This window comes from Balaenoptera ricei, chromosome 10 (genome assembly GCF_028023285.1).
Source record: "Balaenoptera ricei isolate mBalRic1 chromosome 10, mBalRic1.hap2, whole genome shotgun sequence".
In the NCBI taxonomy this organism is placed as follows: domain Eukaryota; kingdom Metazoa; phylum Chordata; class Mammalia; order Artiodactyla; family Balaenopteridae; genus Balaenoptera; species Balaenoptera ricei.
The window spans coordinates 100,264,035-100,291,123 of NC_082648.1; the positions used below are offsets into that span (position 1 = coordinate 100,264,035).

Sequence of the window (27,089 nt, forward strand, 5' to 3'; positions counted from 1 at the left end):
AGGGAGAGGGGCCGTTGGAACGCGAGGCCGGCCGCCTGCGCAGTCGCCCCGGCAGCCTGCGGCGGGGCTCTGACCCGCTGTGTGGCCTCGGGTGGGACGCTGGCGGTCTCTGGGCCTCGTTTGCCATCCTATAGGGGAGAAGATGGCGCCCCCCATTGATGGGATCTAAAATAAAATCCGGAAACTCCGCCTCCAAGGCCTGCAGGAGGAAGCCCCGCTTGGCCTGACCTCAGCCTGCGACCCTGAGCACGTTGCTGGGCCTCACAGGCCTTCCTGTTCCTCAAACTGCTTGGCTTGGTCCCACGTCCAGGCCTTCCCCTCTCTCTGGAACACCATCCCCAGCTGCCTCAGGGTCAGCCCTGGCTTCTTGCTTGGGCATCAGGTGAGATGTTCCGTCCTCAGCAAGGCCTGCCCTGACTCCCTCTCCAGGCAGCCTCTTGTGGTCTTCCTGGCACCTAGCATTGAGCTAAAGTCATCCTGTGTGTTTTTTCAGGGATGGGCTGCCCCCAGTCCCACCCCATCACAGTGGACTGTGGGCTTCCTAAGAGCAGGACTCTGCTTTGAAGTCCCCTGCCTGCCTGGAACCTAGCACAGAACATAGAGTAGCATGTAGTAGGTGCTCAATAGATACTTGTTGAATGAGTGAATTCAACACAGTGGGCAGGTGCCTGCTCTGTGCAGGCCCATGCTGGCCCGCCAGGGCTCTCTGGCCTTGATTGCAAAGCAAGTAATCAAATAGGAAAGCTTAACTTCAGCATGTGCAGCCAGTAAGTTCTCATTGCTAGGTGCTTCCTAGGCCACCCATAGCACAGGTGCTCTCTCCAGAGACACCTTCCACAGAGGCCAGGGGAGCTACAGACCACCCCGAACCTCAGCATTTCCCCCAGTCACTTCTGATTTTCTCCGTGTTCTTTGTTACACCTGGATTGATGATGGTTATCACGAATGTGGATGTCTGATGTTGGATTTTCTTCTCGTGAAATTTGGAGGTGACGAAGTTGGCTTTCTCCTTTTAATCATCACCTAAATGGCCTTAAATAAACAAAACGTAAATACTATTTAGACTAAGGCTATAAATGCTAGTCCAACAAACAGTCCTAAAAAATCACAATTAGGGGGCTTCCCTGGTGGCGCAGTGGTTGAGAATCTGCCTGCCAATGCAGGGGACACGGGTTCGAGCCCTGGTCGGGGAGGATCCCACATGCCGCGGAGCGACTGGGCCCGTGAGCCACAATTACTGAGCCTGCGCATCTGGAGCCTGTGCTCCACAACAAGAGAGGCCGCGATAGTGAGAGGCCTGCGCGCACCGCGATGAAGAGTGGCCCCCGCTCGCCGCAACTAGAGAAAGCCCTCGCACAGAAACGAAGACCCAACACAGCCATAAATAAATAAATAAATTTAAAAAAAAAATCACAATTAGGATGGAATCTATTTTTTCGTCTTGTCATTTAAATTATTACATGCACTTGTAGACTCAGAAAGGAAACAGCTTTCCTCCTAAAGTTATCATGCTGTTGTTGCCTCTCTTTAGATCATATTAACTGTCCATTTCTTTTCTTATTTATCTGTCTGAACCTTTTCATAATTGTTGCAGTATATAAGATCAACATTATAACAATATAAATTATTGAAGCATTTTGCTCTCACTACAGTAAAAGCTGTTGTGTTTACACCTCACCCCACTGAAACACTCCAGTGTGTGAAGCACAAAAGGAGATTTCACTCCTGGTTACATCTGGAAGCTTCCCTAGAAAGTATCCCACCTGCCAGGCTTGGCCTCGCATGAGGGAGTTGTGGTCCAGTTTCTTTGGAGAGGGGCAGGGTGGATTTCTCCCCACACTCCAGGAGCTGCTCACCTCCTATATGACTGTAGGGTGGCCCCAGGGGCAGAGTGTTGGCAGCTGAGGGACGGCAGGGAGAAGAACGAGAGGTGACACTGGTTAGGTGGCCCATTCCTGCTCTTGGGACTCAGACCAAGTGGGGAGGGTTCAGATGCCACTCACTGTGTGACCACAGGCCAAGACCTTCCCCTCTCTGGGAAAGGGTCATGGAACAAGGTCTTTAAGACCCCTTCTACTTCTGATATTTTATTCTGGGTGGGTGCTCCTTCAGACTTTTTATTTGGAAAAATGTCCAATGTACAGAGAAGTTGCAAGAATAGTACAATGAACTACCGGATTCACCAGCTGTTATCCTTTGACCTTTTTCTCCCTTCCTCCCTGTCTATCTGTTTGCTCTGGCTGCACCATGGAGAGTTAGTTGCAGATATGTAGCCCTTCACCTCTACCCACTTCACCACACATCTCCCAAGAACAAGGCCATTCTCCTACATACCACTGTGCAAGTATCAAATTCAGGGAATTTAACATTGAAACAACACAGTTGTCTAATCCCCAGCCCACATTCCACTTGTCCCAGTTGTCCCATAATGTCCTTTCTAGCCATTATTTTTTGCGGTCCAGGCTGTAATCCCAGGTCAGGCATGGCCTTTACTTGGCCGGGTGTCTTTAGTCTCCTTTAGTCTGGAGACAGATTGGATCAAAGGGCAGGTGATGGGTCACCTGCCTGTTGGCGCCTGCCTGGTCTCCCTATTGTAAAGGTAACTTTTACTTTGATACCCTGTGAATGTCCTAATTCCCAACAAACTTTCACCCAATGCTTTTAGTTGATGATCATGTCTGAATCAATTATCACTGAGGTAGTTTAACTGGTTTACGAGGTACTTTGGGAAAAAACAAGCAAAAAAGGACCTTTGTCTTAATTATTCCTCAAGGCCCTTGGGTGAGCCAAAGAACAGAAACTCTCACAAGCCTGTTTGCCTTCTGGGTGCATTTGGTCAGCTGAGAATCCCCTACTCGACTCAGGTGTTTGATCCTTGGGAGAGGTTGGGAAACGGGGCAGAGAAACCATGAGTTTCATTTTACAAAGAAGGAAACTAGGCCCAGAGAGAGGAGAGAAGTGGGCAGCAGTGGAATAATTCCTCCCAAGGAGTCTCTGGGCTCCCGCCCCTTCCAGGTACCAGGGCAGAGGTTTGGAAAGGAGGCTTTCAGGCTGACTGGAGGGCAGAGTTTTCAGGGTCCAGGTTGGGGCTGTCCGACCCTTGCCATTCCCCCTGGTCCCTGTTACCTATGTAGGCCCTAGGTTGCCAGATTTAGCAAATAAAAATGCAGGATGCCCAATTAGATTTGAATTTCAGATAAACAATGAATCAGTTTTTTGGTATAAGTATGTCCAAGATATTGCACTTAAATGTAGCTATACTAAAAAATTAAACTCAAAGGGGACTTCCCTGGAGGTCCAGTAGTTAAGACTCTGTGCTTCCAACGCAGGGGGCGCAGGTTCGATCGCTGGTGCGGGAGCTAAGATCCCACATGCCGCATGGCACAGCTGAAAAAAAAAAAAAAAAAAATTAAGCTAAAAAAAACCTCATGATGTTGTCCAGGGTGTTTGGACTGGCATTAGGGTTGCCAGGTAAAATATAGAACACCCAGTTCAATTTTAATTTCAGGGAAACAATGAATAATTTTTTTGCTCGGATGTGGGGAATTAAAAAATGCATGGCACGTGTTATCAGATATAGGAAAGAAGGCAGGTAAAGTCAGTGGGGCCTTGAATGCTGGGATGAGCTCTCCTTCTGAGAGTAGCTGACAGCCTTGAAAGAAGGGACTTAAGTTTGGAGGCCCTTTGCCAGACAGTTCTAGAAAGTTCTCTTTGGCTACGGAGCATGGGCAGAGGGGAGCAAGACTAAAGGCCAGGGACCAGTCGGGGGAGACTGCAGTGGTTGGTGACATGCCATGAGGCTCAGGCCAATGGTCGGGGGATGAAAGGAGCATTCAGGAGGCAGGACTGATGGGGCCTGAGGCCCACCAGCTGGTGTGAGTGGGCGGGAGGCTTCTGGCCTGGCATGGGAGGGGGCGGGGAAAGCCTGAGCAGCAATGGAGTCCAGTGTCTGGAGTTCAGCAGGGGCTGGGGCCGAGGAGGAGAGAGTGGCCCTGAGGCAGGGAAGGAGGGACACAGAGGTAGGGCAGTGTGATGGGCGGTGGAGTGACCTCCTAGGAGGCATTTCTGCCCAAATTACTCCCCCATGACATTTCTGCTGTGGGAGGAGCTGGCTGGACCTCTGGGCCCTGGGAGGGGAGGGCTGGGTCTCCCCACTCCTGGAGGTGGAGAGGGGTGAGGAGCCCAACCAGACAGGCCACCTGCCCACCCCCTCTCATAGCTGAATGTCAGGAGAGACCAGTGAAATGATTTGTTGCAAGCTAATGTATTAACCCCCTCGGGCATTTACAATTTGAAGAGAGAGCTTGTTAAAAAAAAAAAAAGAAAGAAGCAGCAGGGACTGGAATAGCTGTTTAGCCGGTGACTGAGGCATTACTGGTAGAAGCAGGAGGCACCTGCTCAGGCTGTGAACGGGCTTCAGCAGGGAGGGGGTGCTGGGACCGGAGGTCGGCTCCGGTGTCACCAAGTCTGTCCTGCGGAGGCCTTTCTGGAAGCCACAGTCTGCTCCGGTGCAATCTCTGTGCCAGCAGAGCTGGGAGGTTGATGAAACAGGAATGGGTGCCGCGCGTGCGCTGTGTGGCAACCGCATCAGAGTTCTCCAGAAGTATTCACAGCACAGTCCCAGCCTGCAGGATCCAAAACCCATGGAGCCAGTGGAGTCTGGCCCGCACCCCTGGACCAGCCGAGCCTGAGAGTGAGTCATCGCTTACCCAGGGCATCCTGTCTCCATCTCATAGCGGAGAGGCCGTGGCTCAGAAAGGGAAGGGCCTGGCCCAAGGTCACACAGCTGGTGAGGGTTGCGGCTGGAGTTTGAACCCAGTTCTACTTGCTTCTGAAACTCAGCTCTCCCCACGGCCACTTGCCCCCGGAATTAGGCATCTGTTTTCCTTTTCCTTGTTGGCCTGAGCCACCTTACAGAGAATGTCAGGGACTGACTTGGGGGCAAGGGGGTCTGTGTCACTGCCCCCATATCTTGCTTTCTCCAGACCATAGATTTTCAAATCTTGGCTCTTGCTGTGTGACCTTGGGCAAATTACTCCCCTTTCTGGGTCTCAGTTTTCTCGGCTGTAAAATGGAGGATCATCTAGAATCTAGTAGAATCCAATAGAGCAAAGGTTGCAAACTGTTGGCCAAAGGTCAGAATCCAGCCCTCGGAAGAGGCTGTTCTGGGTTTTGGCTTCATTTGAATCAGTTGCCAAGTTAGGATTTCTGGCTTCTTGTGACAAATCTGAGACTCTTGCTGTACCAGCTCCCAAAGGCAGGCCCTGCAGGTGCTGGGTTTGCAGCCTCTGATGGAGCTGATTCTATGATCTTCCCAAGGTGCCCCCACAGAGTGTAATTTTCACACTCTTTGCTCCCTGGGAAGCAGGAGACGGGTTCTAGGTGTGGCTCTGCCCCCAACCAGCTGTCTGACCTTGGGCCAGCCATCATTCCTCTCCAGGTCACATCTATAAACAGGGGCAACACACCCATGTCAGAAGGCTGTGGTGAGGATGAATCGAGATGCCAGGTGTAAACCTGCTTTACAAAGCTGGATGTGTGGACAGGTGGATATTAGGCCTAGCAGCACCATTACCTGAGTGTCTATGGTATGCTGAGGGCTAGGCTGGGGAATCACAGATGAATGCGGCTCAGCCCCCAGAGACACACAGAAGCACCAAGCTGAAAACAGTGGGTCCAGGCCATTCACGTGTGAGTGAAATCAAGGGAGACCTCATCAAGGAGGTGACATTTGAGTTGCTACCACCCGATTCATTCATTCATTCCTCATATCTTTACTGAGCCCCTACTTTGTTCCAGGCACTATTCTAGATGCTGGGGGTATAGCAGTGAGAAAGACAGACAAAAATGCCTTTGAAAAGCTGACATTCTAGTGGGGGTGGTGGTGTGGAGAATAAACAAGAAACGATTTTTTAAAGACAGACATGTAACTTCGCTGAGAAAAGGAAAGGCAGAGCAGGGTCAGAGGGTACAGGTAGTAGTGGGAGTTGCTGTTTTATATACGGGCCAGGGAGGCCTTCCTGAGGTGATGCTAGCAGAGACCTGAAGAAAGTCAATGAGCAAGCCCTGTGGATAACTGGGGAAAGAGTGTTCCAGGAAGTAAGAGCAGCAAGTGCAAAGACTCTGAAGCAGGAGTATGCTTGGCTTCTTTATTTTTTTTTAATTAATTAATTTATTTATTATTATTTTTTTGGCTGCATTGGGTCTTCACTGCTGCGAATGGGCTTTCTCTAGTTGCGGCGAGCAGGGGCTACTCTTCGTTGCGGTGCGTGGGCTTCTCACTGCAGTGGCTTCTCTTGTTGCGGAGCATGGGCTCTAGGCGCGTGGGCTTCAGTAGTTGTGGCATGCGGGCTTCAGTAGTTGTGGCTCACGGGTTCTAGAGCGCAGGCTCAGTAGTTGTGGTGCTCAGGCTTAGTTGCTCCGTGGCATGTGAGATCTTCCCGGACCAGGGCTCGAACCCATGTCCCCCGCATTGGCAGGCGGATTCTTAACCACTGCACCACCAGGGAAGCCTGCTTGGCTTCTTTAAGAAGCAGCAACGATGTCAGTTTGTTCCATTACTGTGAGGCTAGCTTTTCTTTTTCTTTTTTAATTTTTATTTATTTATTTTTGTCTGTGTTGGGTCTTCGTTTCTGTGCGAGGGCTTTCTCTAGTTGCGGCGAGTGGGGCCCCTCTTCATCGCGGTGCGCGGGCCTCTCACTGTTGCGGCCTCTCTTGCTGCGGAGCACAAGCTCCAAACGCGCAGGCTCAGTAGTTGTGGCTCACAGGCCTAGTTGCTCCGCGGCATGTGGGATCTTCCCAGACCAGGGCTCGAACCCGTGTCCCCTGCATTGGCAGGCAGATTCTCAACCACTGCGCCACCAGGGAAGCCCGTGAGGCTAGCTTTGACCACTTGGCCGAGCCATGTCTGCCAGGCTTCTCCCTGTAAAGGTCTTTTCCCTCTATTTAATAAGTCATCCATGGGATGGTCCTTTGAGACTGTGATTATATGATTTGACTTAATCCTCACAGCAACCCTAAAGCAGTTTTAAAACATATCTGTAAATTCTTTGATATCCCATCCATTGGGAGATGGGGGTCTGTGTCCCCTCCCCTTGAATCTGGGTTCTGTGACTTCTTGACCAATAGAAGCTCTGTGACATTGCCATTTTGGTGGGAGCCAGACCATAAGAAATTGGTGGCTTCCACTTCCTGCCTTTTGGGATGCTAGCTCTTGAAACCCAGCCACCATGCTATGAGGAAGCCCAAGCAGCCCATAGAGAGGCCCAGGTGGAGAGGAGCCGAGGTCTCTGACCCTCAGCTTGGCTGAGCTCCCCAGCCAACAACTGACACCAATTTGCTGGCCATGTGAGTATACCATCTTGGAAGTAGGTCTTCCAGCCCCCAGTTAAGCACCCCAGCTGACACCCTGTGGAGAGATGACCCACACCCCACAAGCCCTGCTCAAATTTCACATCCATAGGCAAATTAAAAGACTATTGTTTTGTTTTATACCACTAAGTTTTAGAGCGGTTGGTTACATGATAATAGTTGACTGGAGCAAACCTCATGAAGAAAGCCTCCCCATTTTACAGACGAGAAACTGAGGCAGAGAGGGTTGAAAAGTTTACCCAAGTTCTCACAGCCAGTTAGTGGGGGAACCAGCATTTGAAATCAGCTTCTTAATGTTATATTTTGGTGAACAGAGGTTTTTTTATTTTAACGAAGTCCAATTTACCCATATTTTCTTTATGATTAATATGTTTTGTGCAGATATACTATTTTGAAACTTTTTTTTCACATATGACTACGTAATCTCTTTTGATGTTAAACACATAATGGTGTTTGATAGTTGCCCGATGTTCTGTTACATGGGATGCTATCATTTATTTGACCAAGCTCCATTGATAGGTATTTAGTTCTTTCCTAACTTTTCACTGTGTTGAACAACACTGTGGGGAACACCTTGCACATACATCTCTGCATTGTTCCAATTATTTCATAAAAATAAGTGCTCAGACATGGAATTACTTGGGCAAAGAGTGAGCAAAGTTTTAAAGCTTCCTAGTCATATAGCCACACTGCCAGTGGGTACATTATGTAAGTGGGTATGGGTTTTCTGAGGCTGTCATAACAGATTACAACAAACTTACTGGCTTCAATAAACAGAAATTCATTCTCTCACAGTTCAGGAGCTCAGAAGTCTGAAATCAAGGTTGGTTCTCTCTGGAGGCCCTGAGGGAGAAAACTTTCTGTGCCTTTCTCCTAGCTTCTGGTGGTTGCCAGCAATCTTGGTGTTCCTTGGCTTGTGGCAGCGTAACTCCAATCTCTGCCTCTGTTTCCATATGGCCTTCTTCTCTCTGTGTCTGTGTCCTCTCCTCTTCTTCTTTATTTTTTAATATTTATTTATTTATTTGGCTGTGTCAGGTCTTAGTTGTGGCACTTGGGATCTTCGTTGGGGTGTGTGGGCTTCTCTAGTTGCAGCGCGTGGGCTTCTCTCTCTAGCTGTGGCACACAGGCTCTCTAGTTGTGGCACGTGGGCTCCAGAGTGTGTGGGCTCAGTAGTTGCGGGGCACAGGCTTAGTTGCCCCATGGCATGTGGGATCTTAGTTCCCTGACCAGGGATGGAACCCATATCTCCTGCATTGGAAGGCGGATTCTTAACCACTGGACCACAAGGGAAGTCCCTCTCCTCTTCTTTTAAGGACACCAGCCACTGGATTTAGGGCCCCCTAAATCCAGGATGATTTAATCTTGAAATCTTTATATAATTGCATCTGTGAAGACCTTTTTCCAAGTAAGGTCACAGTCTGAGGTTCCATGTGGAACCCACTACAACCCACTACAAACCTGGTCTTTCTTTGTTCGTTGGTTAGAAAAGTTGTTGGGGGTAGAAAGGATATCCCCAGGGCTTCCCTGGTGGCAGAGTGGTTAAGAATCCGCCTGCCAATGCAGGGGACATGGGTTCGATCCCTGGTCCGGGAAGATCCCACATGTTGCGGAGCAAGTAATGCTGTGCACCACAAATACTGAGCCTGCGCTCTAGAGCCCATGAGTCACAACTACTGAGCCCGCGTGCCACAACTACTGAGCCCGCACCACTAGAGTCTGTGCTCCGCAACAAGAGAAGCCACCGCAACGAGAAGCCCGCGCACCACAACGAAGAGTAGCCCCCGCTCGCTGCAACTAGAGAAAGCCTGTGCAGCAATGAAGACCCAATGCAGCCAAAAATAAATATAAATAAATAAATAAATACATACATTTTAAAAAAGAAAGAGAAAAAGGAAATGATATCCCCAACTTGAGCTCAAGCTAGGGCTCAGGCAGATCTGAGCAGATCTGGGCAGGTCTGGATGGAAGTCCCTGATGGTGATGGGGCAAGCCTGGCTGATAGCTGTTTGTGTGAGGGGCTGAGCAGCCCCCTGGGAGGGCAGCTACCTTGGGAGCAGGGAGCTGGGCACCTCGTACGACAGTACCTGCACTTCCTGAGCACCTCCCAGCACTGTCCGGGCACTTCCTCGGGTGCCATGTGAGGTGAGCTGGACCCCAAAACAAAGTTAACCACCAAGGGAAGGGGCAATTCTGAGTCTCTCTCATGGTGTCCATCACTGGCATTGGTCTCTGAGCCATCCCTGGGGCTGGGCTGCCTGCCATCTTGCCACTGCCCATGTGAAAACAAGAGCCCGAGCAGGCCAGTGAAGGAAGGGCTGACCACTGCAGCCGGATCATTAAGGAAAGTCAGTGTGCAGGCTTCAGCAAGAAGGAAGCAAACCATGCCCAGGTATTCTGATGGGCAGACTGAACGACTATGGGTACCACATGGGAGGGGTCAAGGGCCCGAGAAGGCGTAGGACCCAGAGTGCTCCTGGTTGAAGAGCTGATGTTATTGAGGGCTTCCTATTGTAACTCATTCAATCCCCCAATAAGCTGAGGAAACTGAAGCACCGAGCTATTCAGTAACATGCCAAAGGCGACACACTAGTGAGTGCTGGAAGGGACTCAAAGCCAAGGCTGGCTTGCTCCAGGGTCCATGTTCTTAACGTGATCGCAACTGCCTGGGACGGAAACCTGATTCAAACCACCTGTGCAGGAAGAAGTTTACTGAAGGCCCCTGCCAGGACTCCCTGCCCCACTTCTTTGCCTCTTTTTGCCAACAACAGGTGTCTTCCCAGGGGGTGGACCTCCTGCCCCACAGCTGGGTCTGAGTAGAGAAATCCTAGAGAAGGACCTTGATTGGTCTGTTTTGCCACGTGCCCATCTTTGGACCAATGAGTGATGCCAAAGGGCTGGCACTCTCCAATTGGCCCAATTTGGGTCAGGTGCCTACCCCTTAGCCAATCACTCTGGTGAGGGAGGCAGAGTCAAGTGGGGAGTTGGTAACTCCCCTTAGGATGGAAAGGGTAGTGCAAGGTGGGCGCGGGGAGGGTTCCCAGGATAAAGGGCTAGCAGGCCTGTGACCACGGTGGGGTGGTGCTGGTGGTTAAAGCGAGCTGTGAGCTGGGTGCCACCCAATGGGAGTCACCACTGGATCCTAGAGCTAGAAGAGGCTCCATCCCTGACTTGCTTGGGCAAGGGGAGGATTGGAAGGTGCTCTGAGAACCTCAAAACACTGTGTGATTTTGTCCAAGGAGGAAGGGAGCCAGCCCCACACGAGCTGCACTGTGCATGTGGCAAGGGCCAGGCGCTCTGCCTGTGTGGAGAGATCGGATCAGAGATGTTGATCTGGGCTCTGCTTTCTCTTGTTTTCCCCTGTATTTTCCTCCTTCCCTTTCCCTGTGCTCACTGCCCAAGGGGAAGGGTGAGGCAGAGCAGAAAGCCAGCAGCCTGCCTGGGGTACGGGGAGGATTCCCAGCATAGACAGAGCTCCTTGAGGACACACGGAGGAGGAAAGTCTCCCAGCCCTGACTGGAGAGGTGAGGTGGACCCAGGGCTGGAGCAAGTGGGGAGCAGCTAAGGGAGAGTGTAGATCCTGGAGCCAAGGCATCTGTCCCCCAGCACTACTGCTGGCTAATAGGATGGCTTGTGTGAGTTAGAGGAAGGTGCCCCTCTGGAAGATGCCCCCACCTCTGCCCCATGCTGGGATCCAGGGCTTGGTGAGTGACCACACTGTGTGTCAAGCTGGGTTTCCACTCCCCCCTCTGCTGGGTTCTTGCACAACGGGACAAGATGTTTCTAACTGCACCTGCTTCCTGAGTGGGCTACACTGCCGGAGAGCAGGGGCCTTCCTGGTGTATCTGGGCCACTGGGACCCAGGCAGTCTCCCCAGAGAAGCCTCTTGAACCCCATAGGGATGAAGAGAAAGCAGGGAGCTGCTCAGTTTCAGCCATCCTATGCTGATTTGTGAAGATGAGTGACCAGCAGAAACCTGTGAGGACCGGTGACCAAGGACCAGCCCCACCCGGTCCCTCCTCTGAAACTCCCTCCCTTCCTTCTTCCCTCCTTCCCTCTCCTTCCCCTCCCTCCCTTCCTTCCTTCTTTCCTTCCTCCCTTCCTCCCTTCCTCCCTTCCTTCCTTCCTTCCTCTCTTCTTTCAGATTGTTCAATCTTTGCCTATTGGGAGCTCTTTCAGTTGGCCTGTGTCCCCTTAATGTAGTGTGTGTGTGTATGTGTGTGTGTTTGAGCCCTTCCTTAGTTTCTGGCACTGCAAGGTGCTCCAGGCTCATTTTGTATAATCCCTGCCCTAGTTCTAGAATCAGGCATTTCTCCAAGGAGACTGGGTTCCTTTTATTGGAGAATGGCATTAGAAACCAAGGTCTGGCTGCATAATATTCCATTGTATGGATATATACTTATCCATTCATCTATTTATGGATGTTTAGACTGTTTCCACTTTTTGGCTATTATGAATAATGCTGCTATGAACAGAACTTGTGTACAAATTTTTGTGTGGGCATATGTCTTCATTTCTCCTGGTGATATACCTGGAAGTGGAGGTCATACATAAACATACATAACATACATAAACAACTCTATGTTTACCTTGTTGAGGAACCACCAGTTTTCCAAAGTGGCTGCATTATTTTATATAACCACCAGCAGTGCCTGAGCTTTCAGCTTCTCCACATTCAAACCAGTGCTTGTTATTGTCTGTCTTTTTGATTCTAGCCATGCTAGTGGGTGAGAAATGGCATTGACTTGTATTTCCCTAATAGCTAATGGTGTCAAGAGCATCTTTTCGCTCCTTTGGCCATTTGTGTATCTTCTTCAGAGAAATGTCCATTCAGACCCTATGCCCACTGTTAATTGGGTTGTCTTGATTACTGCTTTTTGGTGCCCCTTCAACTTGGGCCTGAGGAGGTAGCCTCTCTGGCTTCTTCCAGCCCCGACCTTGACTTTAAAGAAACGAATGGGGCGCAGTGGGCCTTGGTAAGAGGCCACCTCATCAATTCCCAGAGGTTTTGGTGACCAGGTGTGTGATGAGAATGTGGCAGCCGCAAGGATGAGGAGCCCTAACTCTGTGAAGCGGGGAGGGGTCTGGAGGGCACGCTTCGTCCGTAAAACTGTAGGAGTGGGGACCACTGGGGCATCTGTCCTTGAATAGCTGACACAAAACAGAGGCAGAACTTGCTCCCTTCTCTGGCACCCCGTCCCTCCATGCTCATAGGAGCCCTACTGGGCTCCTCCCCAGGCCACCCGTACCTGAATGAGATCCAGGACGTTTGTCCCCAAACTGGTTTGTCCCTGTTGAGTCTTTGCTATTGTAACCCCTGAAGTAATTGAATGTTATGTAAGCTGCTGAAACTTGAGGGCAAACAGAAAAATTGTGGAGGTTTCTGTGAAAATAAACTTGAATCCCGTGGAAAAGTTTGATATAGGTAAGTTGCTTAACAATTTTCTGCGGAATGGGGAAATTCCCTGGCGATCCAGTGGTTAGGACTCTGCGCTGCCACTGCAGGGGGCACGGGTTCCATCCCTGGTCGGGGAACTAAAATCCCATGTGCTGCGCAGCGCAGCCAAAAAAAAAAAAAAAAAAAAAATCTGCAAATGAGGTGAGTGAAATGACTGTTTAACATTGAGAAGAAATCATCAGAATCTAGATGGGCTCTGTACTTGGATGGCTTCTCAAGCCTCTGAAGGTTTGACCTCTACCTGGGAGCCAAGCCTGGAAGTCCCAGATGCTGCCTGATGGGGGTGGGTTAGGCCAAAAGCATGATCGTGTCTCCAGGCAGCAGCCCCAGCCTCTAGAAAGGTCTGGGGTCCTCATCGACAGATTCCAAGGGGATGTCCACTTACACCAGTTAAAGCAAACTGTTTAAGGCACGTGTGTGCCGGGACTTCCCTGGTGATCCAGTGGGTAAGACTCTGCGCTCCCAATGCAGGGGGCCTGGGTTCGATCCCTGGTCGGGGAACTAGATCCCACATGCACGCTGCACTAAGAGTGTGCATGCCGCAACTAAGAAGTTCGCATGCCACAACTAAGAGTCCACGTGCTTCAACAAAGAAGTCCACATGCCTGCAACTAAAAGATCCTGCATGCCACAACTAAAGATCCTGCATGCTGCAACTGAGACCCGGCGCGGCCAAAATAAATAAATAAATAAATAAATAAATATTAAGGCACAAGTGTGCCTCTAAGTCCATGGGCTTCTTCACTAACTGACCATCCATGTCCCAGCTGGGGAGGAGGAGACAGCTTGACCATATGACAGCACCCCGTGTGGGGAGATGGATGAGAGAGACCCAGTGTCAGGGAGAGGAGGGAAGTGCAGCGAGGGCCGGGTTTCAGTGTCAGCTTGCCCACCACCTCCCTGGTCCCCCACTGCAGCCCTGTGTGGGATACGGGCAGAGAGTTCCCAGAGGCTGTGACTGAGGCCCACAGCAGCGCGGGAGCTGCCCACGGCTGGTTGGGGGACCGGCAATGCAGGGCTCTTTCATGCTTCTGGCTCTGGCCCCAGTACGGAGCATCATGGGAACAAACAGGCAAAAAGAACCGAGTCCAGAGAGAGCCCTGGGGTGGGTCCCTGAGGAGTCGGCCTCCAGGATTCAGTCTCAGTGCAGCTGGTTGGGCACAGGAAAGAACACAGGTCTGGTGTCCAACAGACCCGGGTTCAAGGCCCAGCCCCTCCACCCACTGGCTGTGTGACTTGCGCATGTGGCTAGGCTGGTGTCTGTTTCCCCATTTGCAGCGTGGAGATGATGACACACACGTCCTCCGTGTGACATACACCCCTTCTGTGGGTCTGTGCTCTCTCCTCCACAAGGGGGTACTTCTCAGGAACACGAGGGCCGGTGGCGAGTGCTTTGGAGACAGAACTGCTGCTCAGGCCCCTGACACTCCAGGGCTTTGCCATCCCAGCCCCTAAACCCAGCTGCTAGCCAAGGTGTGGGCTCCTGGCCCTGTGAGAAGGGGTCCAGGCTCTGGGACGCCAGGCGTGGGTATGGGAGTGGGGGGAGGCAGATTCCCACTCGGTCAAGAGGCTTTCACTGTCATGGTCACTTCCCCGCTCAGGGCCTCAGTTTCCTCATCTGCACAAAGGGATGACACCACCTACCAGGTGTCTGGGAGGCTCAGAAGAGCACACGCTCCATTTCCCAAACTCCAGCCATTCCAGGGCCTGCGAGAGGTTTGTTCCACTGAGCCCCACCTCTTCTGTTAAGTCTTTAAATGGATTCACTTTTTTCCTTAAAAAAGAAACTATGTCAGGGACTTCCCTGGTGGCACAGTGGTTAAGAATCTGCCTGCCAATGCAGTGGACACAGGTTCGAGCCCTGGTCCGGGAGGATCCCACATGCCCTGGAGCAGCTAAGCCCCTGCACAACTACTGAGCCTGTGCTCTAGAATCCGTGAGCCACAACTTCTGAGCCCGCGCACCTAGAGCCCATGCTCCGCAACAAGAGAAGCCACCGCAATGAGAAGCCCGCGCACCGCAACAAAGAGTAGCCCCCACTTGCCCCAACTAGAGAAAGCCCGTGTGCAGCAACGAAGACCCAACACAGCCAAAAAAAAAAAAAAAAAAAAGAAACTGTGTCATCACAAGTAGAGAACAAGTATCACTTGCCAGAAATAGAAACCATAAAGATAAGCCCAGTGGAAATAGACTACATTTTAACTGCGTGCTGTGGCTGGCCAGAGGCCTGAGCGGGGCCTGCTCTCCTCTGGATATAAAGTGTGCTCAGCCCGAGTCACACAGGTGTCCTCACACTGAACCAAGCTTTCTCCTCTACCCAGACAGAAGGCTGGAAAGAGACTTGAAAAGGTAGGAGCTTTCTCTCCATGGAAGTCCACGTTAGTTAATGCCACATCCATGTAGCACTAAATGACCTAAGGACCCCCTGGCCCCTGCGGGACGTGCCCACACTCAGGGGAGCTGGGCAGGTCACCCCACAGGTGTGTCCTTCTGTGTAAACTAGGACCTGGCCGCTCTGGGCTCTTGGTCAGTTTCTTAGAGTCTGGTTAACAGAAAGTCAAGTCCCACAGTCCACTCCTGCTGGGAATGCCAGGGGCAGAGGACCCCACGGCAGCGCCCCTGAGGTCCTGTCCCGCAGAGCCCCTGTCCTGTCTGGACACACCTCTCTACCCACAAGGGGATCTTGTGCTGTTGGTGTACTCAGCACACTGCATGGAGGCCCCTGTGGGCCTGCCTTCAGGAGCTGCAGGAATGGGGGCTCAGGCCCAGAAACAGGTGGTGACAGAGAGGTAGATGGGGGCGGGCATCAAGAGGAGGGAAGGCCAGACTTCTCCCGTGAGCCTGTGAGCAGCCCCGTGAGGTCACAGCCATCTGTCTGGGCCCTCGGCTTTAGGACAAAGATGGAGAAGGAAAAGGAGGAGTTCTGGTGATGGAAGGGGCGAGGGGGCAGGGCCCGGGGCCTGGCTGGTCAGGTGAGAGGCCAGAGAAGTAGGGCCAGACCGCCCTTATCCTGATCTAGGCCGGATGTGTGATCTTGGTCAGCACAGGCCTGGCCTCTCACACTCAGGGCTCTGGAGGGTGAGCAAAAGATGCCCCCTGGTGGTTTTCCCCGGGCCGCTGGGCAGGTGTTGGGGAGGAGCAGGTGAGCGGAAGCAGGAGGGAACAGTGCAGCCCAGAGGGGAGGCGTCCTAGGCCAGTCGGCGCACAGATCTCTCTGCAGAGCTCCCGCCGCAGCCTTGTTATCCAGCGCCCCCAGGTGGACAATATGAGAATGACTGAAAACCCTGAAAAAGGAGAGAGGAAACGGGCATTGCCCTCACTTCCCACGCAGAGCAGCGTCAGGCAACCCCATCTGAATCTGGCCTCCACCTCTTACCTGCTCCGGGGCCTCAGGCAGGCCACTGGAATTCTCAGTTTTGTCATTTGTAAAGTGGGGTTCAATCCCAGGAGGCCCTCAGCTAATTGGCAGTCCCTTCCTGCCCCTCACACCGTTTTTTATCACTGGTGTAGCCAAGTGGTGACAGGAGGACGGAGCCCCGCGGTGACCTTGTAGGTCTCAGAAAGTCTACAGAAGGCTGGAATACTAACATCCCTGCCACCACCCCCCTGAACAACACTGGGTACGTTATTTTCCCTCCCTGGGCCTCAATCTCCTCCTCTGTAAAATGGGGTAAATGAGATGGTATATAAAACACTCAACACTGAGAAGACCTCGTCATCTTCCAGGTGGGACTATTCTGAGGATTTAATTACAATAAGTTAATTTAAAGCAAATGAGACAATGCATGCAATATATATATATATATTTAAATATATATATTCCTAGGGCAGAGTCACCATAATAAATGCTCGTCCTGCTGGGGCTCTGAGACACCTCCAGGCTCAGCTGTTCCAGGTGAGGGTGGGCAGGCAGCGCCTGGCGGTGGCACCCAGAGCAGAAAGCAAAGTGGGCCAGCTCCTCCCCTGCCGCCTACCTCACGTCCCAGCCCAGAACCCCAGGGTCCTCCTCATGGGTCTCTGTGCCTCAGTATGCACACAGAGCCTGGGGCCCTGTCCAGATCACACAGCAAAGCCGGGGCAGAGACCTGGGATGACCAGGGTAGACTTGATATAAAGCCTGAGGTTCTTCGTCTGAGCCCACATGCCCACCGGAACCTGCTCTCTCTGCCCCCTTTAGATCCTGCCTCTGCCTGGAGGGCAGCGGCCCGCTCCTCCCTCTTTATCAAACCTGGTGGAAGGGAGGGAAACGTCTTTTTCTCTTACCCTCCTACTTGTGACCCGGGGCCTGCTCGATACCTCTCCACTCACCAAGGCTAGTCTCCTGTGTTAAGCTGTGTTCACAGGTGAGACATGGGCGGCTGCTGAGCTGGGCCACCTTCTGCAGGAGAGCAGGGCCATGGGCACCGCGGAAGCTATATGGACTGTGCCAGCAAGGGGTGGGTAAGGCCTGGCAGGGGACCAGGGGTGCGGGTGTCCCAGGAGCTGCAAGGTCACAGGCATTCAGAGCAGGCAACATTGGGCTCAAAGAAAGAGACCCTAGCTCTGCCACCTGCCCCTTGTGTGACCCTGGGCAGGTGACCTGACCTCTGTGAGCCTCGTTTACTGAATTGTAGAGAATCCTATCTTTCACCAAATATATTGATTATGGGAGAAACACCAAATAAGCATCTCAGTAGATGCTAAGGTGGTATTTGATAAAGTCCAACATCCATTCTTAATTTTAGAAAATGACTTTATTGATATAGGAGCAGATTTTATGCTTTAACATGATAAAAATATGTAAATATATGACACTAAAAAACAGTATTATATTCACTCGTGAAACAGTAGATGCATTTCCATTAACTTCTGGAATAAGGCAAGGACTTCCTGTCACCACTACCATTTAATGCTGTTCTGGGGGAGCTAACCAAGGCAATTAGGACACACAAATAAAATAGATTAAGTTTTGGAAATGCAGATGCAAAATTTCACTGTTTTTAGATTATTATCCGGAAAAGCTAAGAGAATCAATTAGAAAAACTATTAGAAACTTTAAGGAGATTAGAAAAAATTAATATTTAAAAATCAAGTGAAACTACTCTGTGTGAGATTATAATGGTGGACACATGTCATTACACATTTGTCCAAACCCATGCAATGTACACCTAGAATGAACCCTAATGGACTTTGGGTGACAATGATGTGTCAATGTAGCTTCATCAATTGTAATAAATGCACCACTCTGCTGGGGAACATTGATATGGGAGAGGCTCTGCACGTGTGGGGCAGGGAGTATATGGGAAATCTCTGTACCTTTCCACTCAGTTTTGCTGTGAACCTAAAACTGCTCCAAAAAATAGTTTATTAAAAAAATCAATTGTCAAAAAGAAAAAAAAATCAATTGTCTATTTATAAATATAGATATATAGTAATTGATTAGAATGTCTCCGAAGAAAAGACCTCATTCATCATGGCATTTAAGAAAAAAATCCTTTAGCAAGGATTGTGTAAGTTCTATGTGAAGAAAGGGGTATAAAGACTTAAATAAAAAGACAGGCTTTAGGGACTTCCCTAGTGGTGCAGTGGTAAAAAATCCGCTTGCCAACGCAGGGGACATGGGTTTGAGCCCTGGTCCGGGATCCGAGAAGACCCCACATAGCGCAGAGCAACTAAGCCCCTGTGCCACAACTACTAAGCCCACGCACCTAGAGCCCGTGAGCCACAACTACTGAAGCCCGTGCTCTGCAACAAGAGAAGCCACTGCAATGAGAAGTCCGCGCACCGCAATGAGAACTTTTAGCCCCCGCTCGCCGCAACTAGGGAAAGCCCGCATGCAGCAACGAAGACCCAACACAGCCTAAATAAATAAATTTATTAAAAAATAAAAAGACAGGCTTTATTCTTGTATGAGAAACCCAACATCATTAAAATGTCTATTTTTTCTAAATTACTTAATCATTTAATAAAATTCGAACAGGATATTTAAAAATTAATCAAATGATTCATCTAGAAGAATAAATGTGTGAGAATAGCTGTAGGAAAATTCTGAACAGGAAGAGTAATGAGGAAGGACTGACTCCATTAGCTACTAAAAGAGATAATGCTTGTTATTATAATTATCTAAGGTAATTGAGCATTTATTATATTCCAGGCCCTGTTCCAAGGGCTTTATAAAGACCACACCATTTGATCTTCATTACAACACTTGCAGGAGTAGGGATTAGGGTTTTAGGGGCTTAATACATGGACCCTTTTCCCCGGCCCAAGTTCAAACCCACTGAGAGGAGGACAAGGAAGTCAGGGATCGATATATCCTTCTTACTACTGATGGAAGCTGGGTTAGAGGCTGCAGTGTAGATGGTGGCAACAATGGGCTTTTTAAAGTAGAACTCAAGAGAATGAAAAGGCAAGTAACAGACTGTGAGAAAATACTTGAAAAACACATATCTGATAAAGAACTTGTATCCAAAATATACAAAGAACTCTTCTAATAAGAAACTCTTCAGCAATAAGAAAACCCAGTTTAAAACAGACAAAAGATCCAAACAGACACCTCACCAAAGAAGATATACAGATGGCACATAAGCACAGGAAAAGATGGCCAATATCATATATATTAAGCAATTGCAAATTAAAACAATAGTGAGATACCACTACAGACCTGTTAAAATCCAAACGGCTAAAACCAAAAAAACTGAAAAATAAACAAACAAACAAACAAAAAAACCCTCCAAATACCGACGTGGAGGTGGAACAACAGGAACTCTCATTCATTGCTGGTGGAAATGCAAAACAGCCACTTTGGAAGACAGTTTGGTGGTTTCTCACAAAGCTAAACACGGCCTTACCATATGATCCAGCAATCACACTCCTAGGTATTTACCCAACTGACTTGAAAACTTATGTCCACACAAAAACGTGCACGTGGATGTTTATAGCAGTTTTATTCATAATTGCTCAAACCTGAAAGCAACAGTGATGTCCTTCCCTAGGTGAATGGATAGTGGAGTATATATCCATACGACGGAATATTATTCAGTGCTAAAAAGAAATGAGCTATCAAGCCACAAAAAGACACGGAGTAGCTTTAAATGCTATTGATTAGTTAAAGAGGCCAGTCTGGAAAGGCTATATACTATATGATTCCAACTATATGACATTCTGGAAAAGGCAAAACTATAGAGACAGTAAAAAGATCAACACCTGGGGTTCTGGGGGAGTGGGGAGAAGGATGAATAGGTGGATTTTGAAGGACGAACAGTGGATTTTCAGAGCAGTGAAATTATTCTGTGTGATACTGTAATAGTGGATCCGTGACATTTTACATTTGTCAAAGCTCATAGCACTGCGCAACACCAAGCACGGACTCTAATGTAAATGGTGGACTTTTGTAAATAATAGTGTATCAATATTAGTTCATCAATTTTAACAAATCTAATGCTCTGATGGTGACATAACGGGCCAGAGATCTAAGTGTTGGGAAAAAATCCCTTCCAGGTAAAAGAATTCAGAACATCTCACCTCAGAATATGCTGCTTTGGAACACTGATTACTTTGAGCTAAATGTACTTGAGAAACAGAAGATGCAGGAGGGACTCTCTGCCCTCCCTTTTCTACCTAAAAGCAGGTCATACACTTCCCAAGAGAAAGGTGCCCTCCCTGCACCAGGAAGAGAACATTCTTATCACCAGAGACTGGGGGTCGATGCTGAAGGGGATCTGTACAAACTGCTAAAATTACCCCAGTTGGGACTTCCCTGGTGGTCCAGAGGTTAAGACTCCTCACTCCCAATGCAGGGGGCCCGGGCTTCAATCCCTGGTCAGGGAACTAGATCCCACAGGTGGTAACAAAGACCTGGTGCAGCCAAATAGATAATAAATAAATAAATTAATTAATTAAAAAAAAAAAAACCCTGATTTTCTATTAGTTTTCCCCACATATTTCCTTGTCACTGTCCTACAACTTACTGCCCAGGCCCCAGCCCCTTCATCCTGTCACATCCCCACAAAGTGTCTTCTTTATGTAAAAAGGTATATAAGTTTTGGGGCCCAACGGCTTCTTTGGGTCTTCATTTTTCTTCTGGAGACTCCCATGTTTTACACCTAAATATACTAAATAAGTTTATATGCTTTTCTCCTGGTAATCTGTCTTATGTCAGTTAATTCTCGGCCACAGAACCTAAGAGGGTAGCCGGAAGTTTTCCTCCCCTACACAGGGAAACTGAAGCGGGAGCAGGCGGTGAGAGGAGGCTCCCAGCCCCACGGAAAGCCCTATTGCTCTCCCTAGATGAGAATAATTGGTTCTGTCCAATGCAGAGTAGACATCAATGGAACCCTTTGAGAGTCCAGAAATAGACCTAAGTATAAAGGTGGCATTTCAAATTGAGGAGGAGGAATGATGAATTAGTCAATAAAGAGGCTGGGGGGGCTTCCCCGGTGGCTCAGTGGTTGAGAATCTGCCTGCCAATGCAGGGGATACGGGTTCGAGCCCTGGTCTGGGAAGATCCCACATGCCGCGGAGCAACTAGGCCCGTGAGCCACAACTACTGAGCCTGCGCGTCTGGAGCCTGTGCTCCGCAACAAGAGAGGCCGCGACAATGAGAGGCCCGCGCACCGCAATGAAGAGTGGCCCTCGCTTGCCACAACTAGAGAAAGCCCTCGCACAGAAACGAAGACCCAACACAGCCAAAAATAAATAAATTAATTAATTAAAAAAAATATATATATATTAAAAAAAAAAAAGAGGCTGGGGGAGACTGCTGAGAGCCCGCCCCCCGCCTGTCACATGACCTAAAATTCCACCACCAGGGCTCCTAACTCTGGGTTAAGGTGCAGTCACACTACTCATTGTCAACACCACTCTCACAACAGGGCTAGCTTATCCCGTATTCTGTTCCGGGGGGGGGGGGGGGTGTCTGGCACATGAGTGAGTTATGAGTGAGTGGGGAGTTGAAGGGTCTGGTCTGGAAGGTGGGCACCACCCGGGGATTCTGGGAAGCTGGGGAATACCACCCCAGCCCTGCAACTAACCTGAGCAGCAAGAGGGATTGGGGAGGGGGGGGCGGCAAGGCCTGGGGAGCACCATCTGGTGATGACCCAGGCGAGGTGAGGTGGGCAGAGGGGTGGACCACACTTACAGAAAGGGCGGTGTGTCTACGTGTGTGCGCGCGCATGCACAGGTAAGGTGTGCGAGCGAGTGTCGTGTGTGTCAGTGTGTGCACAAGTGAGTGCATGTGTGGGGTGGGCCGTGCGTCAAGCGTGTGCACCCGGCGCGTGCGTGTGTGCGCACAGTGTGCGCGTGTCACCCAGAGGAGGGGGAGTCCAGGACGAAAGGCCGGGTCCGTGCTGATTCGGATCTGCCCTCCCGCCCGCTCCTTCTCGTCGCCCGGGTATTCATCGAGGAGGCGCACCCTCTGACTCACAGACCTATCGATACAGTCGGTCCTCCCAGACCACGAGGACCCTGGGGAGAGGTGGGGGGAGGCTCTCAGAGGCGCCCGGGGTCGAGGATCAGACGCGGGGGCGCGCCGAGCCAGGGAACGTACCTGCTGGGCGGCTCCGGCCCCCAGGGGGCACCCTCGGGCCAGGAAAAGGCTCCCTGCGCCCGCGCCGGGTCCTGCTGTCCCTTCAACCACGTAACCGGCCCTGGGGGGCGGGTGTGCGAGTCGGCGGGGGTTTACCCTCCACGCCCCGCGTCTCCGCTGCTCCAGATATTCCAGTTCATTCGGCGTCTGTCCATCGGAGCCCTGCGGACCCCTCGGTGGGGAGGAGAGGACGCTGTACCCGAGGGCTGTGGGGCTCCGGGGAAACCGGAGGCAGGAGCCGAAACTCTGGCCAGGGGCGGGGTGCACGGCCAAGGGAGGCTGCCTGGGGAGGCCTGGGAGGACGAGGAGTTTAATGCCTGGAGGAAGTGTTTCAGGCAGAGGGCACAGCTTGAACAAGCGCCCGGAGGTGCGAGAGCTGGGGATGCTGGGAGCGCCGAAAGCCCAGGGTGGGAGAGGCCGGCCGGGGCTCTGGTGAGGGGTCGGGGGTCCGCCTGCCGAGACCTGCATCCCCACCCCCGTGGCTGTGGTCGAGGGCGCCCGCAGACTCCCCGGGAGACGGCGGGTGTCCGCCGGAGCCTCCGGGCCCTCCGTCTGGGTCCCCCGCGCAACCTCAAGGAGGCAGCACCGAGCCTCCAGCGCTCACGATAATCCTCCCTGTCTCCGTCTCCAGCTCCTTCCCTCGCCTTCGTTTCTCCGGTTTATTCCCCCGCTGCCCTCAGCATTTCTAGCCCTGTCCCCCCAGTTCTCCTGCGCCTGCGCCCCAGGGGCTCCAGATGTTGTTGGATGAAGCACTTGAATGGAGGCCGAGTTGGCGTCCGCGGGGCGGGCCGTGTGGAGGGCTCAACGCTAGGCGTCCCCACCTGGCGGGTTCAATGAGGTCGCGCAGGTCAGGGCTGAGGACAGAGCCTGGCAAAAGAACGTGCTTAATCCACGTGAGCGCTTCTTAACAGCAGTCTCCCCCAAACCTCTCATAAGTGCCAGTCAACTCCCCCTCCGACTTCCACACTCTGGAACTTTCTTCCATCCCTTTCCACTACCCTCCTTTCAAAACAAACTACTTCCTTTCACTAAAAATCGAGAAACACACCCAGCCCCTCCCTTTCTTTCTTCAACCCATTAAGAACTCTTAATAGTCCTCCCTCAGGGTAATTTCTGCTTCGTGGGGAAGTTCCGGGTACATACCACCTTAAACCCAAAGGAAGCAATAATGGTGCAATTCAGGCAGAGCGCCAGGGCCCTCTGATCCAGCCAGCTGAGGGTGAGGTCCTGCGTGTCTCCAAGTCCAGCCCCCCTGTCTCCATCCACCTGGGCAGGCACAGGTGCTGAGCCCAGTGGGAGAGGGGGAGGGGCGTTCCTGAGCCAACATTTTCCAGGGGACTTCCTGCAGCACCTGAGCAGGTGAGACCTGAACGGGTGAGGCCACAGGCAGATTTGGCTGGAAGGTACAAGCTACTGCAGGACCTACACCATCTCAGGCCACCTGTCCTCTTGGCCATTGGTGACGAAGGCTACCTGTGCCCTCTGTGAAATCCTGCTGCGTTAGTGCAGAATTCCAAAGAGGGGGATATTACTGAGGGCAGAGGGGGAGCCTGGGCCAGAGCATTTAGGCCTGCCTTTGACACTGACTTTGACCTTGAGCTTGTTACTTATCTCCCTGAGCCTCAGTTTCCTCATCTGTAAAATAAGAATAATTGTACCCATTCTGTCTCTGCAACCTTTTTAATGCCTCTGAGCTTCAATTTCCTCATCTATAAAATGGGGTTAATTATAGCCTTTCCTGTCTATCTTACAGTTTTGCAATGAATTCCATTCATCTATTCATCAGATGATGATAACGAAAGGAGAGTGCTTGCTATATGCCTGACACTGTGCAATACACCTTAAATCATCCATTCCTTCTGACCACTCTGGGAGGTGGATGTCTGTATTACCACCATTCCACAGATGAGGAAACTGAGGCCACCTACTCAGCATCACACAGCTGCATGTGATTCAGGCCTAGGCAGTCTGGCCCTAGGCTGGACACAGTCCACTGTACCAGGGACTGGTGCATGGTAGTCCACGATATATAGTAGTTGAATGAGTGACACTGCAAAAGTGCCCTGTGAAGAGAGGGTCTGGCCTAAGTCAGAGTGGGGTCTGGGGGTGTCCACACCCCACCCTGCTCATTGACACAGATGAGCTTTGCAGGTTTGTGCATTGTAACATGCAAAGGATGGGATTTGCCATGTAGTCTGTTTTCATTCCTATCTGAGATCGGGGACTCTGGTGGGTCCCCTGGGTAGTCACAGGGCAGGGTCTTTGGGAGACAGCTTGGGACTTCCTGGTGTGGTTGAAAGAGCATGAGTTTTATTCCCAGAGACAGGCGTTCAAATCTTGATGACTTCTCTGAGCCTTGATAACCTCATCTCTAAAATGGGAATGTTTATGTCAACTTAGTAAGGTGGGTGTGTGACTTAAACAAGAAAACAAGAAAACGTGGGTGAGAAAACCTGCATAGTGAACTGGACCTGTGGCAGCCTGACCTGCCCACTTCCTACATGCCCACTGGCTCCCTGGAGGAACCTCAGAGCGACCAGCCCCTGAGCCCTCTGCGTCCCCTATTTGACATCACTGACCATTTTCTCTGGGAAACAATATTATGGCGGTTGAAGCAGACGAAATTAACTTTACCTGGGAAATACTACCTTCTGGTACTTTTTGGTCATCTCAGCTCCCTAGGTGCCCTGCTTGTTGCTCCGGTCACTTGCTCTGCTTAATTAAACTGTTCACAGAAACAGACTATTTGCAGGTAAAGAACTTGCTGAAACTGACACAGGACCTGTGGCAGGACACAGGCATCGGAAGGCATTTTTTCAAATAATAATGCAGTTAAGCAGCATGCCAGGCTCCGTCCTCGGCACAAAGACAGCCAAGATTTTTTTGAAAACATTCATCCTGACAACCTCATTCCTAAAGAAATGAAATACATGATAGTTTATATGTTTGAAGCCAACAAATCCTAGCTCCTTTGTATTTCCTCTTAATTCTGCTTAAAACCTGACCAGCTTCTTTTTGGATCCTAATTCCTCTTGTATTTTATCACAGGCAGCTGGCAGAGGATACCTGGCATTTTCAACATTCTGCCTGGTAGTTCCTTTAACCAGACCTACATGGTCACTGGACACTTGGTCTATCTTCCACACCACCACAGCCACTGGTTTTGCTAAGCATTGTGGTATAAAGACTAAAATTTAGGCCCAGTGTTATGTACTGCCTTGACTTCTGGTGAAATTGGGAGAACCTCAAATGGCCTGACAGCAAATGCCCTGCACAAGAACTCCGTTCCTGTGGATAAGGTCCCCTAGCTAAACAAACCACCTTGTCACACGGACCTGGTACAATTCCTGCTTATCCCTGTGAAGCGGGTTTCAGCCCCCTGGCAACCCGAGGAATTATACAAACAAACCCCATCACATCTGCCCATGGGAACCAGAGGCACCTCACCCTCTTGATACTACAGAGCCTGGCTTCCCCGCCCCTGGTGGTTCACACTGTTCCTGAGGGCAAGTTAGGTGTGGGTCTACATGGGGTACAGTGTCCTCTTTCCCTGGGCTGTGAGTATATATGATGCGTAAACAGATTGCTGTCTCATCTGTCCAGTGTTGGGTGTTGTATTTTCAGCCATTCCCACCACCTTCAGATGGGGGATCCCTCTCTCACCAAAGAGGTGAATAGGAGGAGATTAAAACAAGCGTCTGCTTTTATCCAACTTCGGCTACATAACTGGGGTCCTATTTTCTTCAGCATCCAATAGCACTCTCCTCACTGTTCTTTAAGCTTTCACAGTTTCCTCGAGGCCCTTCCTGCCATCTGGTTCCCAAACTAATGCCGCACGTTTGAAGTTTTAATTTAATTTAATTTAATTATTTATTTATTAATTATTTTTGGCTGCGTTGGGTCTTCGTTGCTGCGCACGGGCTTTCTCTAGTTGCGGCAAGCAGGGGCTACTCTTCATTGAGGTGCACGGGCTTCTCATTCTGGTGGCTTCTCTTGTTGCGGAGCATGGGCTCTAGGTGCACGGGCTTCAGTAGTTGTGGCACTCAGGCTCAGTAGTTGTGGCTCACGGGCTCTAGAGCGCACGCTCAGTAGTTGTGGTGCATGGGCTTAGTTGCTCCAGGGCATGTGGGATCTTCCCGGACCAGGGATCGAACCCATGTCCCCTGCATTGGCAGGTGGATTCTTAACTACTGCACCACCAGGGAAGTCCCTAAAGTTTTTATTTCAATAGCATCCTACTTCTACATATCAAATTGCCTTCTGGTCGTCTATCACTGCATAAAAAAACCACCCCCAAATTTAGTAGCTTAAAATAACAGTCATTTCTTTGCTCACAGTTTGCAATTTCATAGGCTCGGCAGGACCATCTCTCAGCTCTGTCGGGAACCAGCTGCAAGCTGACACAGTCCTTGCAGCTTAAAGCATGGCAAAGTCCTGCTTAATTCTTGACAGGACCTGAAAGAGTTATTAGAGAAGATATGAGTCTTGGCCTGTGAGGTTGCTTCCGGTTTCTCTAACTATAGTTTGTCCTTGGCATATTTTGGTAATCACAGTCTGTTCTCACGCATGTTTATATTCTGGTTTGCAGAATGTTTTGTACTATGACTTCAACATTAAGGAAATACTGTCTGATGATTCTGTCTTGTGATTTTAACAAAAACATGTATTGCCTACTGCAATCTATAAAAAGAGTTTTGA

General features: G+C 50.4%; 1 long non-coding RNA gene across 1 annotated transcript; it reads right to left on the minus strand.

The window, feature by feature from the left end:
• Positions 1–169: 169 nt before the first annotated feature.
• On the minus strand, positions 170–23,021 carry LOC132373640 (uncharacterized). Its single transcript, XR_009505468.1, has 3 exons — positions 22,353–23,021; positions 1,764–3,387; positions 170–1,032 (listed from the first exon to the last, which is right to left on the minus strand). It is a non-coding gene; the product is annotated as an uncharacterized LOC132373640 (long non-coding RNA).
• Positions 23,022–27,089: the final 4,068 nt, after the last annotated feature.